Source organism: Chelmon rostratus, chromosome 18, assembly GCF_017976325.1.
Source record: "Chelmon rostratus isolate fCheRos1 chromosome 18, fCheRos1.pri, whole genome shotgun sequence".
NCBI lineage: Eukaryota > Metazoa > Chordata > Actinopteri > Chaetodontiformes > Chaetodontidae > Chelmon > Chelmon rostratus.
Window position 1 is genome coordinate 10898801 of NC_055675.1, and position 11081 is coordinate 10909881.

Sequence of the window (11081 nt, forward strand, 5' to 3'; positions counted from 1 at the left end):
ACACACACACACGCACGCACGTACACACACACACACACACACACACACACACACACTAACACACAACATAACCCCACCCTACACTGCCATCACCACAACTGCACACAAACACTCCAATTTCAATACTTGCTCAATTTAACATCCACCAACACATACACATACATTCATCTCCTAAAACACTGCTCTTGTCTCCTTGTCTCCTCTCCTTTTTTCCTCTCCTCTCCTCTGTCCGTCCACTCCATTGTTGTCTCTAAGTGATCCTGACAAGTGGATTCACATGGCATGATCACGCCTGACCGCCTCATTTTAGGACACTTGTCCCCGGGGTCCCCCAGCCGTCAATAAATCTGCCCTCCATCCGCCCTCCGCCCCCTCCAAAACACACTCACATACCCCCCTCAGATACACCCCCTACTGCCCTTGAACTCATTTGCAGGGTGGGTGTGGTTGGAATGGGGTGAAAGTTTTGTGTGTGTGTTTGTGTGTGTGTGTGCATGTGCATATGAGCAAGCAGGAGTGGGCATATTTGCACCAATGAGATAACAATACTCAGACCTCAGGCTAGTTTGTGGTCTGCAGTCCAAAACAAAGCTAGCCTGAAAAGACAAGCACACACATGGATAGGCACACACACACACACACACACACACACACACACACACACACGCACACACACACACACACACACTTTCTCTTTGTATGCATGACACCTGTTATGAAATAAACTGGTGAACAGAGCGACGACTGTCGATGACTGACATCATTAGTTCCAAGCAAATGTTCCTCTGTACAGTCGAGCTTCTCTTTTCCTGTTTGTGAGTAAGCGTATGTGTGCGTGTGTGTGTGTGTGTGTGTGATACAACTGTTTGGAGAGGACATATGGGAGCAAAGTGTATGATGAGCAAAGCAAAACAAAAAAAACAGTACAGCTGGCAGTGAATGCATCAAGCAGCTTTGTGGGACAGCATTGCACAGTTCTGCGAAATGATCATTATGAACGGCAAGCAACTACGCACACACACTTTGTAACACATGCACTGAAACACACAACTTATATTATAGTTATATAACACATAATACTTAATCCAGGCTGTGTTATGTAATGTATCTATAACATGATTCAAACTGAGGCTACAAATAAAGTTACTTATCATAACTTAAGATACCAAGACTGCTGAACATAAACTCAGTTAAATGTCAGAAAACATCCAATCACATTTGCCAGAGCTCAAAGATATTGTTTAACATCACTTAAAACCCCAAACTACAGCAAAACCTCACATTTGAGACTCTGAAACCATAAAATATTTTAAATTTTTCTGTCAATCAACCAATTGATTCATTGACGAACCAGCTATTAGAGAGCATGTGTGAGAAGTACTAAACTGATAAGTACTCGTACTGGAAAGAGTTAAGTGGGGGAAATGCTGCCAAATGAATCACTTAACATTAGGGTCCATGACAACTATGCACACTCCATATGAAGAAGACAACAAAATGTAATTAAAAGCTAGTAAGTCAACCTTGAGTCTATTGTTGTTTTTCTTTTCAGATTCTACCACCAGGGTTCCCGGCCTTTTTTTGCAATACAAAAAGTCAAACATTTGGATGTTATGCATAGTGAAATATACATGTTAAGTCTTCTATCTCCAGTATCTTCCCTAAAGAAACTCTCAACTCCTCTCTTTCAAACTGTCCAGCAGCTCAGTGGTTAATGCGCAGAATATCTTAAGAAACAGTGAGAGTTTGACCTCTGCTGCAGGCAGACAGGAGATCTGAGGTCACAGACGTGACGCACGATGATGCATGTGTTCATCAGGTTTCATGCTGAAGCCCAGAGCCACCTGAATATTTCACAAAGCCAGCCTGGGCTGGAAGGTAGGGTTTAGTCTGGCAGGTTCTTCCAATGTCCATTTATGGGCAAGTCACGAGAAGTCAGGGCCAGGTTTAATGTGCCCGGTCCCGGCTTGAGGTGTCAGTATTCTTAAAATGAAGAAACTCAGCAACTGGCCATTCTTCAGATAACTATTAGTAACTTGTTCTGGTGTGCCAAAGAGCGCAGTCTGAGGAGCGACCGTCTTAAAATGAGAGGCTTTATCCCCATTTTAATGATTCATCTCGCCTCACCCTTCTCTGTAACACTTTCGCCCTTAGACATGTCCGGACGACACAGTTAGCTCATTTGAAAAATGAGCTAACTGCGTCGTGCTCAATGCGTGTGCACTGTCTGTATATTAGATGGACACCTACACTGACCCACTTCACATCGTCATCATGAATGCTGATGTAATTTTCTTTGCTTTCTTCTGTGGAAGACGACAGGAAGAGCAGCAGAATGCTGACAAAGTACACACTTACCCGAATGTCTGAGTGTTCATGTGTGCGTGTGTGCGGATGTGAGAGCGTGCACGCTTATTGAAAACACGGCTCGTATGATGCCCGCCGTCTTTCACCTGTCGGTGCCAGCAAACATTGCAAAAGGCCCGCGGGCTGAGCCATCACCGAGACAGAAGAGAAGAAGAAATAAACACAAGAAAGAAAAACACAGGAAGAAAGATTGTCCAGAAATGCCTTTCCATGTTTTTGCATATTAAAAAAATGGAGCTAAGAATCAACAGCAGATGAATGATCAGCATTACTACGTCCCAGGCGTTCACCGAGCAGGTCATCCATAAGCCTCCGGTGGCTGCAGAGCAATCACCTTATCAGTGGCGGGAAATTCTGAGCAAACAGTTCAGTGTGCGATTGTGTGCGTGGGTGTGTGAGTGATAGATGTACAGAGCAATGCAGTCGGCAGGTTTTGAGACACCTGTCCCCCTAAAGATAAGACTAGCAGATACCAGAGAGCTGGCAAGGTGTGTTTCAGAGGTCTTATCTGAGCTGATGTATCTTGAAAGTCAGATGACATGGCAACATAGTGCTGACACACACATATATCTATATATCTATCTATCTGTGTCTGTCTAGTATGTAAAATAAGCTGATTGCTTTTTCTTTTGTTGTAAAGAAAAAAATTGCTAAAAATGGAAATGAAAAATGGAAAAATATGATCCAGGACAGTCAAGAGTAAGATATAGAGCATATATCAGTGCTCAATCAGTTGGACCAGCACTATTCATGGGAAACAAAACAAAAACCCATAGAAATAGGAAATAATACAGATGTTGCGTCACACTGCTGTTCAACAGATGTGCATTGTCAGCATTAAGACTGATGAACCAGCAGCCTGGTGTACAATGTGTTCTGTTTTTTTTTTTTTTTTTTTCTTTTCTCACACGAAAGGCTTCATATGTCGGCTTTGATGAGGAGAAGCGTTGGCGCAATTTTTGGTCATTTCTATTTAAATGATTAACATAAGTGACTGTGACATCACCTGTCCTTTCACTCGTCCATCAGCTTTATCTGCCCTATTGGAAAACATTGTTACTACACATGGTACATTACTAGTTAACATGGGCAACTATGTTATACCGCCCTGTGCATTACCGTAATAATAAACTGACTGCTAAAATATCCTGATATACATTTTCTTGTTGTGTGACAGTGATGAAATCCATTTTTACACAAAATGCAGCTGAGGTACAGCTTTTGCTTTCTTTTTCAATCATCATCATGAAACTGCAAATTTAAATATAGAAAGTCAAAGCATTTGCCGTGAAGAGTCATCAGTAAATAGATAAACAGATGCTGTATGCTTGAGCATCTACATCCAAGCATGTTTATATGATGCATTTTGCAAAGAGACCTATGGCATAAGCATTAAAACAACACCAAAAAAGTTTTTTCATCTCAAATCAGTTTATTAATGATACACTAAGCATCTTTAGTGGAATGAGGAATATCACACACACCTTGAAAATTAGTTCATGCATGCATGTAGACACAAACATGCACGCACACACACACATGCATGCACACAACACAAAACCACAGGCTTCAGAGTGTAGTTATCTGGATGCAACATTGGGGTAATGTGACCAAACAGAGGCGCCTGAGCTCATCAGCAAAGGGGGCTGAGGTGTGTGTGTGTGTGTGCGTGTGTGTGTGAGTGAACGTGTGCATGTGTGAGGATGTGGAGAGTATGAGAAGAGGGAGGGGGGGCAGGATTCGGGGTGGTAGGAGCACAGCCGTGCAGAGAGATAAGAAGCTGTGGGATTGTCGAGTCGAGAGGAAGAAAAAAAAGCAGAGAAAACAGATGGATATAGAGGCGCTTTGTGTGTGTGTGTGTGTCTGTGTACTACAACTTCACTGCAGTGGTGCCAGTATTAAAGATCACATTTAAAGTGAAAGCACTTCAAACTAATAACCAATTTATTCTTGCTCACTAAACACACAGTTACACTCACATGATTCACCAAAGACCCTTTGATGATTATGAATATGTTGCTTTAATAAACAGGAAAAAAAAACATAGTTTACAGTGGACATGAAGCTCAGCCACACACGGTTTACATTTTGTACTGGTTTTGAACACATTCCACAAAGAGAGTCATCTGATTTCAGAGTTAATTTCACTTAGTATATAACGTTCAAACAGTTTTCACCAACACTTTGATAAAGCCTCTTTTATTCTGCAGAACATGAGTTAATAATGTACATCTGTCGGCCCTTATCCAGTCAACATGTACCATCTGCCGGGTGCAGCTCTCTACCTTTCTATTTATCAAAGAAGCCGTTGGCAGGGGATTCCCAATCCCTCCCGGAGTCTTATTCCTGCGATTTGGGAGCGAGAAGTCCACTAAAGGCGGAGAAAAGGTTGGAGGTGAAAGGTCGGCGCTGGATGATATTCCTCAAAGAAGGCACGATGTTAGAGAGCAGGGCCAGAGCCTGACTGTGGCCACACGGGACACTGATAGCCAAATAAGCAGTGAGGATTACCACGCAGCGCATGCGTGTTCGCACTGTTGCTACAAATACATGGACACGCATACGTGTCAGGGAGCTCGCACACGTAGCTACTGTACATCCTGCATACATGTGCGCACACGCCGACGGGGAGTCTCACACCTGTGCATGTATGCAGATGCTGTGCGACAAAAGGGCGAGAAGCAATGCAGCGAAAAGCAGTTTCAGCACTGTCACACACGTCCTCTCCGAGCAGGCATTCGCATTTTCTCACCACACACACCCGCAGCAAGGCTCAGCTGAGGTAAGCAAATTATCACTGTGTTGTTAAAAGCAGCTTTCTCGCTGCTTTAGCATCATGCAGTTGCTGACACTCCTGAGCACACACACACACACACACACACACACACACACAAACACACACAGTACCTGTCGTGTTCTGGTCTTCCCAAAGAAGTGCTTGATTTTACCCCATGACGGACGTCCACGCGCTCTTGCAGTGGACACTATGGCAGTGGAAACGGAGATGAGAGAGTGTGTGAGGAAAAGAGAAGCAGGAGTTATGCAAAAACAATCACACGACACGACTACGTCACCAACTGGATGAGCAGAAAATGAGAAACAATACTCAACGCTGAAATCAAAACGCTGCCTGGTGAATAGTTTGGATTGTGATTACTGGTGTCTGTCAGTGGAGAATATTATTCAGCATGAATGTGTACGAGGAAGAGCTAATGCACATGTGTCTGTGCACGTGTGTGTGTGTGTGTGTGTGTGTGTGAGTGTGTGGACATCACTAGCAGTGAAGGTACATTCGGTTTGAATCTTATTCTGAGAATCCGCGGGCCCACATCAGATACATGTGCCAAATGCACCAGACACACTCATGCGCACACGTGTGGACACACACACACACACACACACACACACACACACACACACACACACCCTGTCATAAACAAAGAGTCCTGTGGGAGGAAGTGTGAGGGAGGGAAAGTACCTCATCAAGACAACAACAACAGCAGAGGTGCAGGGAGTGACAGCTGCTCACTGAGAGAGACATGAGGGATCACCTCTGCACCATAACAACAAACACAGCACAGCACAGCACAGCACAGCGTGGCGGGCTCCACTCACACAGACAGGACTGCACAGGGGACAGGCCAGTGGACTCACCCAGTGGACAACAATGTCCCACTCATGACCAGATGTTGGCTGTCATGTACAGTTTTGCTGATTGCCAGTGGACAAAGCATGAAAAAGAAAAGTATTTAGCCATTTGTTTATTGCTAGATGTTTATCTGTAGATGTAGATCTTTATGAAAAACAACCTAGAAACACTTAAATGTGTGTGATGTGTATTTAGTCTACAAGTGCTATTATTTAATGGCTCATAAACTATGGTTTGCTTAAAGTTTTATACCTAATATCTTGTGTAAATTATGTAGTATCAATTAGGAATGCTTGCGTGTGTTTAATAGTTATGCTGGGAGTACCTTGTGTCAACATCTCTCTGTGTGTATGTGTGTTGTAGGTCAACAAGCTCCTAATGATTAAAGGGGTGTGTTTGCTCACTCTTCACCTCTGCAAAGGCTGCGCTGCTGAAGCGCTGTAGCTACTGACACGAACGTTGAGCACATCCTTCTTTCAGGCGCAGTATTGCACGACATAAACAGATGATTGGTCAGACACCTGAGGCCTTTGCACTCAGTTATTCATGGCGGCAACATGCGCTATGCCGAAATCCCCTCTGCTTCATCCTGCTTTCATTCATGCAGACAATGTGGCGTCGCATTGCTGCCTTAGCCTTTATCTTTTTTTAATTTCTCAGTAAAGAGGCCCCATTCTTTTGTGGGTATGATTGGAGCAAAAAGTCCTGCCCAACTCCACCCATCCTGAGCACAAACCACACACACACACACACAAACCACACAGTATCTGACCTCAGTAGGTCCCTCTCTTGACCACAATTGACTCCAATCAAACCCATCCCCAGCACAAACCATTGCCACACCTAGAGGCCCCGCGCTGGTCCAGCCCTGCTATTATGTAAGACAGAGGCAATGCTAACTTAGAGGTAACAATCATTTCACACATGGACACACTGAGAGTTCGCGTTTGTTGCTATACTGGGAACCCCTGACTTTCTGTTTGGCTGTATAAAGAATATGACTCTTACATAGTCATTTAGTCACCCATTAATGTGTGTTATTGATAAGTGAAAGTTGTGAATTACTTACCTAAGGGAAACTCCCAGCTGTACAGTCACTCTCACACACACACAAACACATATATGCAAACACGCACACACACCTGCCTCCAGGGGAAACCACGTCAATGGGCATGGCCTTAGATAAGTTGATAATTCACTACAATTTATAAAATGGAAGCAGTAAATATGGACAGGAAACCCCCACCGCTGCATGTAACAGTCGCACCACGTAAAGGTATTTGTCCTGACTCAGTTGTTGCAAGTGTATTTGTTGGCACGTTAGTCAGGCGAGTTGTAAAGTACAGGTGTGCAGCCCTCTGGACAGGTAATTGCAGGTTGAGGAGGAGCTTTTCATATGCAAACACGCACTCACACACACAGGTATAGGTTCATCCAGGTGGATAACAATGGTGTCATGTCATTTTATCACCCAGGGTGATGCTACAATTTCTTGTAAGATAAATGTTGCACCTGCAGCATGAAGATAACCACTCCCAACACAGGCGCAGAGTAAAATACATTCAAATATTTGGATTTCTGCCAAAGAATAATGACAGTGTCCAACCTATTTCATTTAACTAAAAAATTAATACTGAATACTTACACAACCAAACTGAAAAGTTAAGGGTTCATTTTTTCTCCCCTTCCCCTTCATATAGCCAAGGCACTAACATTAGCTGTTATACATAGCCACCGTTAGCGAGCAACATTCTGTGAGTCTCCTCCAGTCTTGTTGGTTTGTGAGGTTACAGGCTACATTAAAGGAAAGCCCCCAACCCCCCAACATCCACAGTGTTGTTTAGTAGCATTCAGGGTTTAGGCTAACTGTGTGTCCTGGTCTTTAGTGGATTTGGGAAAGTTTAGCTACACTCCAGCAAGTCCTGGCGACATTACCTGAGACATTACCCTTCCAAACGGGGTTATAAGCAATAAAACGGTCTTATCTTACATTTTGTCTTATCATATTTACAATACCAGCCATGCTCCTACACTGCAATGCAAGAACAAAGCTGTGTCTGTCTAAAATGGGATCTCTATCTGTATACGTTATCCGGATAATGAACAGCCCGATCTTTGTGTTTACTTCTGGTATTTTCAATGCGTTCTTGCTGCCCCAGATGGAATAAACTTTTTGAAGCACTGTCTATGACAGATTCTTAATTACTTGTTCCCTCTTGTAAATTCGGCAAATGTAATACATGAAGTTAGCCCTTTGTTTCTATAAAAAATATTGTATCATTTTGTCCCAGTGCGTTGCAGGATCATTCATTTCTCAAACGTTTTGCTCTCATTTTTCATGCAGTTCTGTTGAATAATGCATCTTTTGGTGCTTTCACGAATAGTGGTATAATCAGTAATTAGGGGTGTGTCCCTTTCAGCCTTCTCACTTGCTTGCTCTTTAACCTTTAACATCAACAATCTACATTTTATGTTAGCAAAGAACAAATATCTGTATGTTGCGTACGGATGCCAGCACGTTGTACAGACACACACAATGCGAGCCAGACTACCTCCAGATGTGGTCAGGCAGATTCGATCACTTTCCAATCACGATACGTTAAGACCTTGCATTAAAATACATTTTTTCTTTCCTTTTTTTTCCCAGAAACAGACTTCATGTTAATACGAGGCGTAAACTGGGTTCCCATCTTGACAAAGTTTTTCAAGCTCTTTATCCTCAACTCTGTGTTTACTGCAGCCTACAGTCAAGTTTTACTCGATCATTTGAAAGGATAATAACCCTGTTTATTGCTGGAAGGCATAGTCACTTAAAACCAATTAATGAAAGCTTTATGATATGAAAAAATGTTTAAAATGAAGAGACAATACTTATGCTGAGCTTCTCTAAGAGGCTGCATACAAACGTTATGCCTCAGTGTTGAGTGGTCCCTCTGAGCGGGGCACAAAACAGCCTGCTACTGAATCAGCCAGAGGCAGATGTTTTCTGGAAGGGCATGGTGAGGATTGCAAAACAGGAAACACAGGGCCTTGATAATTCACACACACACACACACACACAGCGCACTTGCACATACAAAAACAGCGTGGGCACAGGGCACTTGGAAATGGGTTCAAGTGAAAAGAGTGCGTGTGTCACAGTGTACGAGCAACTTCTGACACTACACGCCTCAATAAGGCTGTGTGTGTGTGTGTGTGTTTGTGTGTGCCGGTTGTGAAGAAGATGTGTTTAGGGTTCATGGCATGTGCCAAAATGATCACACGGCGTGTTTGATGGAAATGAGGCTGTTGGCCGTCAGTCGCTCTGCAGGACTAACAGGTACCAGAGGAAGGAGGTCATGCTGAAAACAAAACCAAAGAAACCAACATCGCAAATGAAATGAAAGGAACAGTAACATGAGCAAGCACTCATTAAGATGGATGAGTACCTCCTTCTCTTCATCTCTCTTTGTATATGTTTCTCTGAAATACACACACACACTCAACAGGTTGTCTTTTTAGTGAATTCTGGACGAGTTTGAACAGGCACGTCGGCCCGTGACGACTTAAACGCACACAGCTCGCGTATGTTGAACCAGCACTTAGCGCAGTGAAACACTTCATCAGAAACTTGATAGGCTTGTGTAAAAACTGAGTTATTGTTGCAGGTATTATCGTGACAAAAGGTCCTACATCCTTGAATACACATAGTTATGTGGCTGCCACACTGTCCAGACCCCAGTTAGCATAAGAAAACAGCTTTCAATACTTTACGTTTCTTACAGTGATCACATCATCAAACTACATTTAACACCAGCACCTTTTTTCTTGCCTTCGTCCTCTTCCTTTCTTTTTTTGTTTCTGATTTTATTCAGAAATGTTTTTCACGCCTTTGCCCTCATATAACATACAGGATCTTAAAGCTTAAAAACTTTGTTTAGAGTTTTTATTTATGATTCTATGGCATTTGGTCGCAGGCTTTCATTTCATAAACGTTTGTGATGGCTTTGTTTGGACACGATACTACGGTTACAGCCACAGCCTAAATATTTTATAGTTTCATCTGGTAATTTCCAGAAATTTTCCAGAGTTTGGCACATTAAAATAAACAGTTGGTGGCACTAATTATTAATCATTACTAGGCAGAAGAAGAGGGCACAACAAGATAAGGTAATTAAGAGATTGCCAGTCTGGATCGATGGCTTTTGTCTGCTACGTATTAATTTGAGCAACGTTACAGTCTCCTCATTACTGAATAGTAATATAGTGAAAAGTCTTGTAGTGGTTAAGAGGCAAAGTCAATTCTCTTGCAAAAACCCCTTTTGAGTTGTTTCATTGCTATAGCAATGATCATTTACATGTGTAAATGAGTGTATACTATTGGTCAACATTTGATACAGCTACAAAGCAAGCAGTCATTGCTGAATGAGCATCACTGTGAAGCAGCAACACAGAGCTGAATTCACATCAATGGACTGAGTCAGTAGGCCCAGTCTGTAGTATTTGTATCATATTGTTTTTGTAGTACGGTGATAGTACAGCAATTTGACTGGAGAAGACAGACAGAGAGATTGTACTGTGCATGAGAGTCACTGCTAAACCTGGACACTGAACAGATATTTTTCTTTCTCCTACAGTCATACTGAGCACAGACTGCTGCTTCAAATCTGAAGTGCATCTTCAAATGTCACTTCTTCAAATGTCACTGTCAATACAATCGATTTCAAGAAAATTTTGACACACTCTGTAAAACGTAATTAAAAACAGAATGCAGTCTTTTGCACCAAGAACTGTGTTCAGCAACAACAGTTTGACAAAGTGTTAGTGAGCTCATGTAATAATATTATTTATCCAATCATGTGTTCACAGAATGGTGAACCTTGCTCCATCCTCGCTTGTGAATGACTGAGCCTTTCCTCTCACCTGTTACCAGTCATCCTGTTTACCTGTGGAATGTTCCAAACAGGTGTTTTAGGAGCGTTCCACAACTTTCTCAGTCTTTTGTTGCTCCTGTCCCAACTTGTTTGAAACATGTTGCTGCATCAAATTCAGAATAAGAGGATATTTACAAAAATCACTGAGGTTG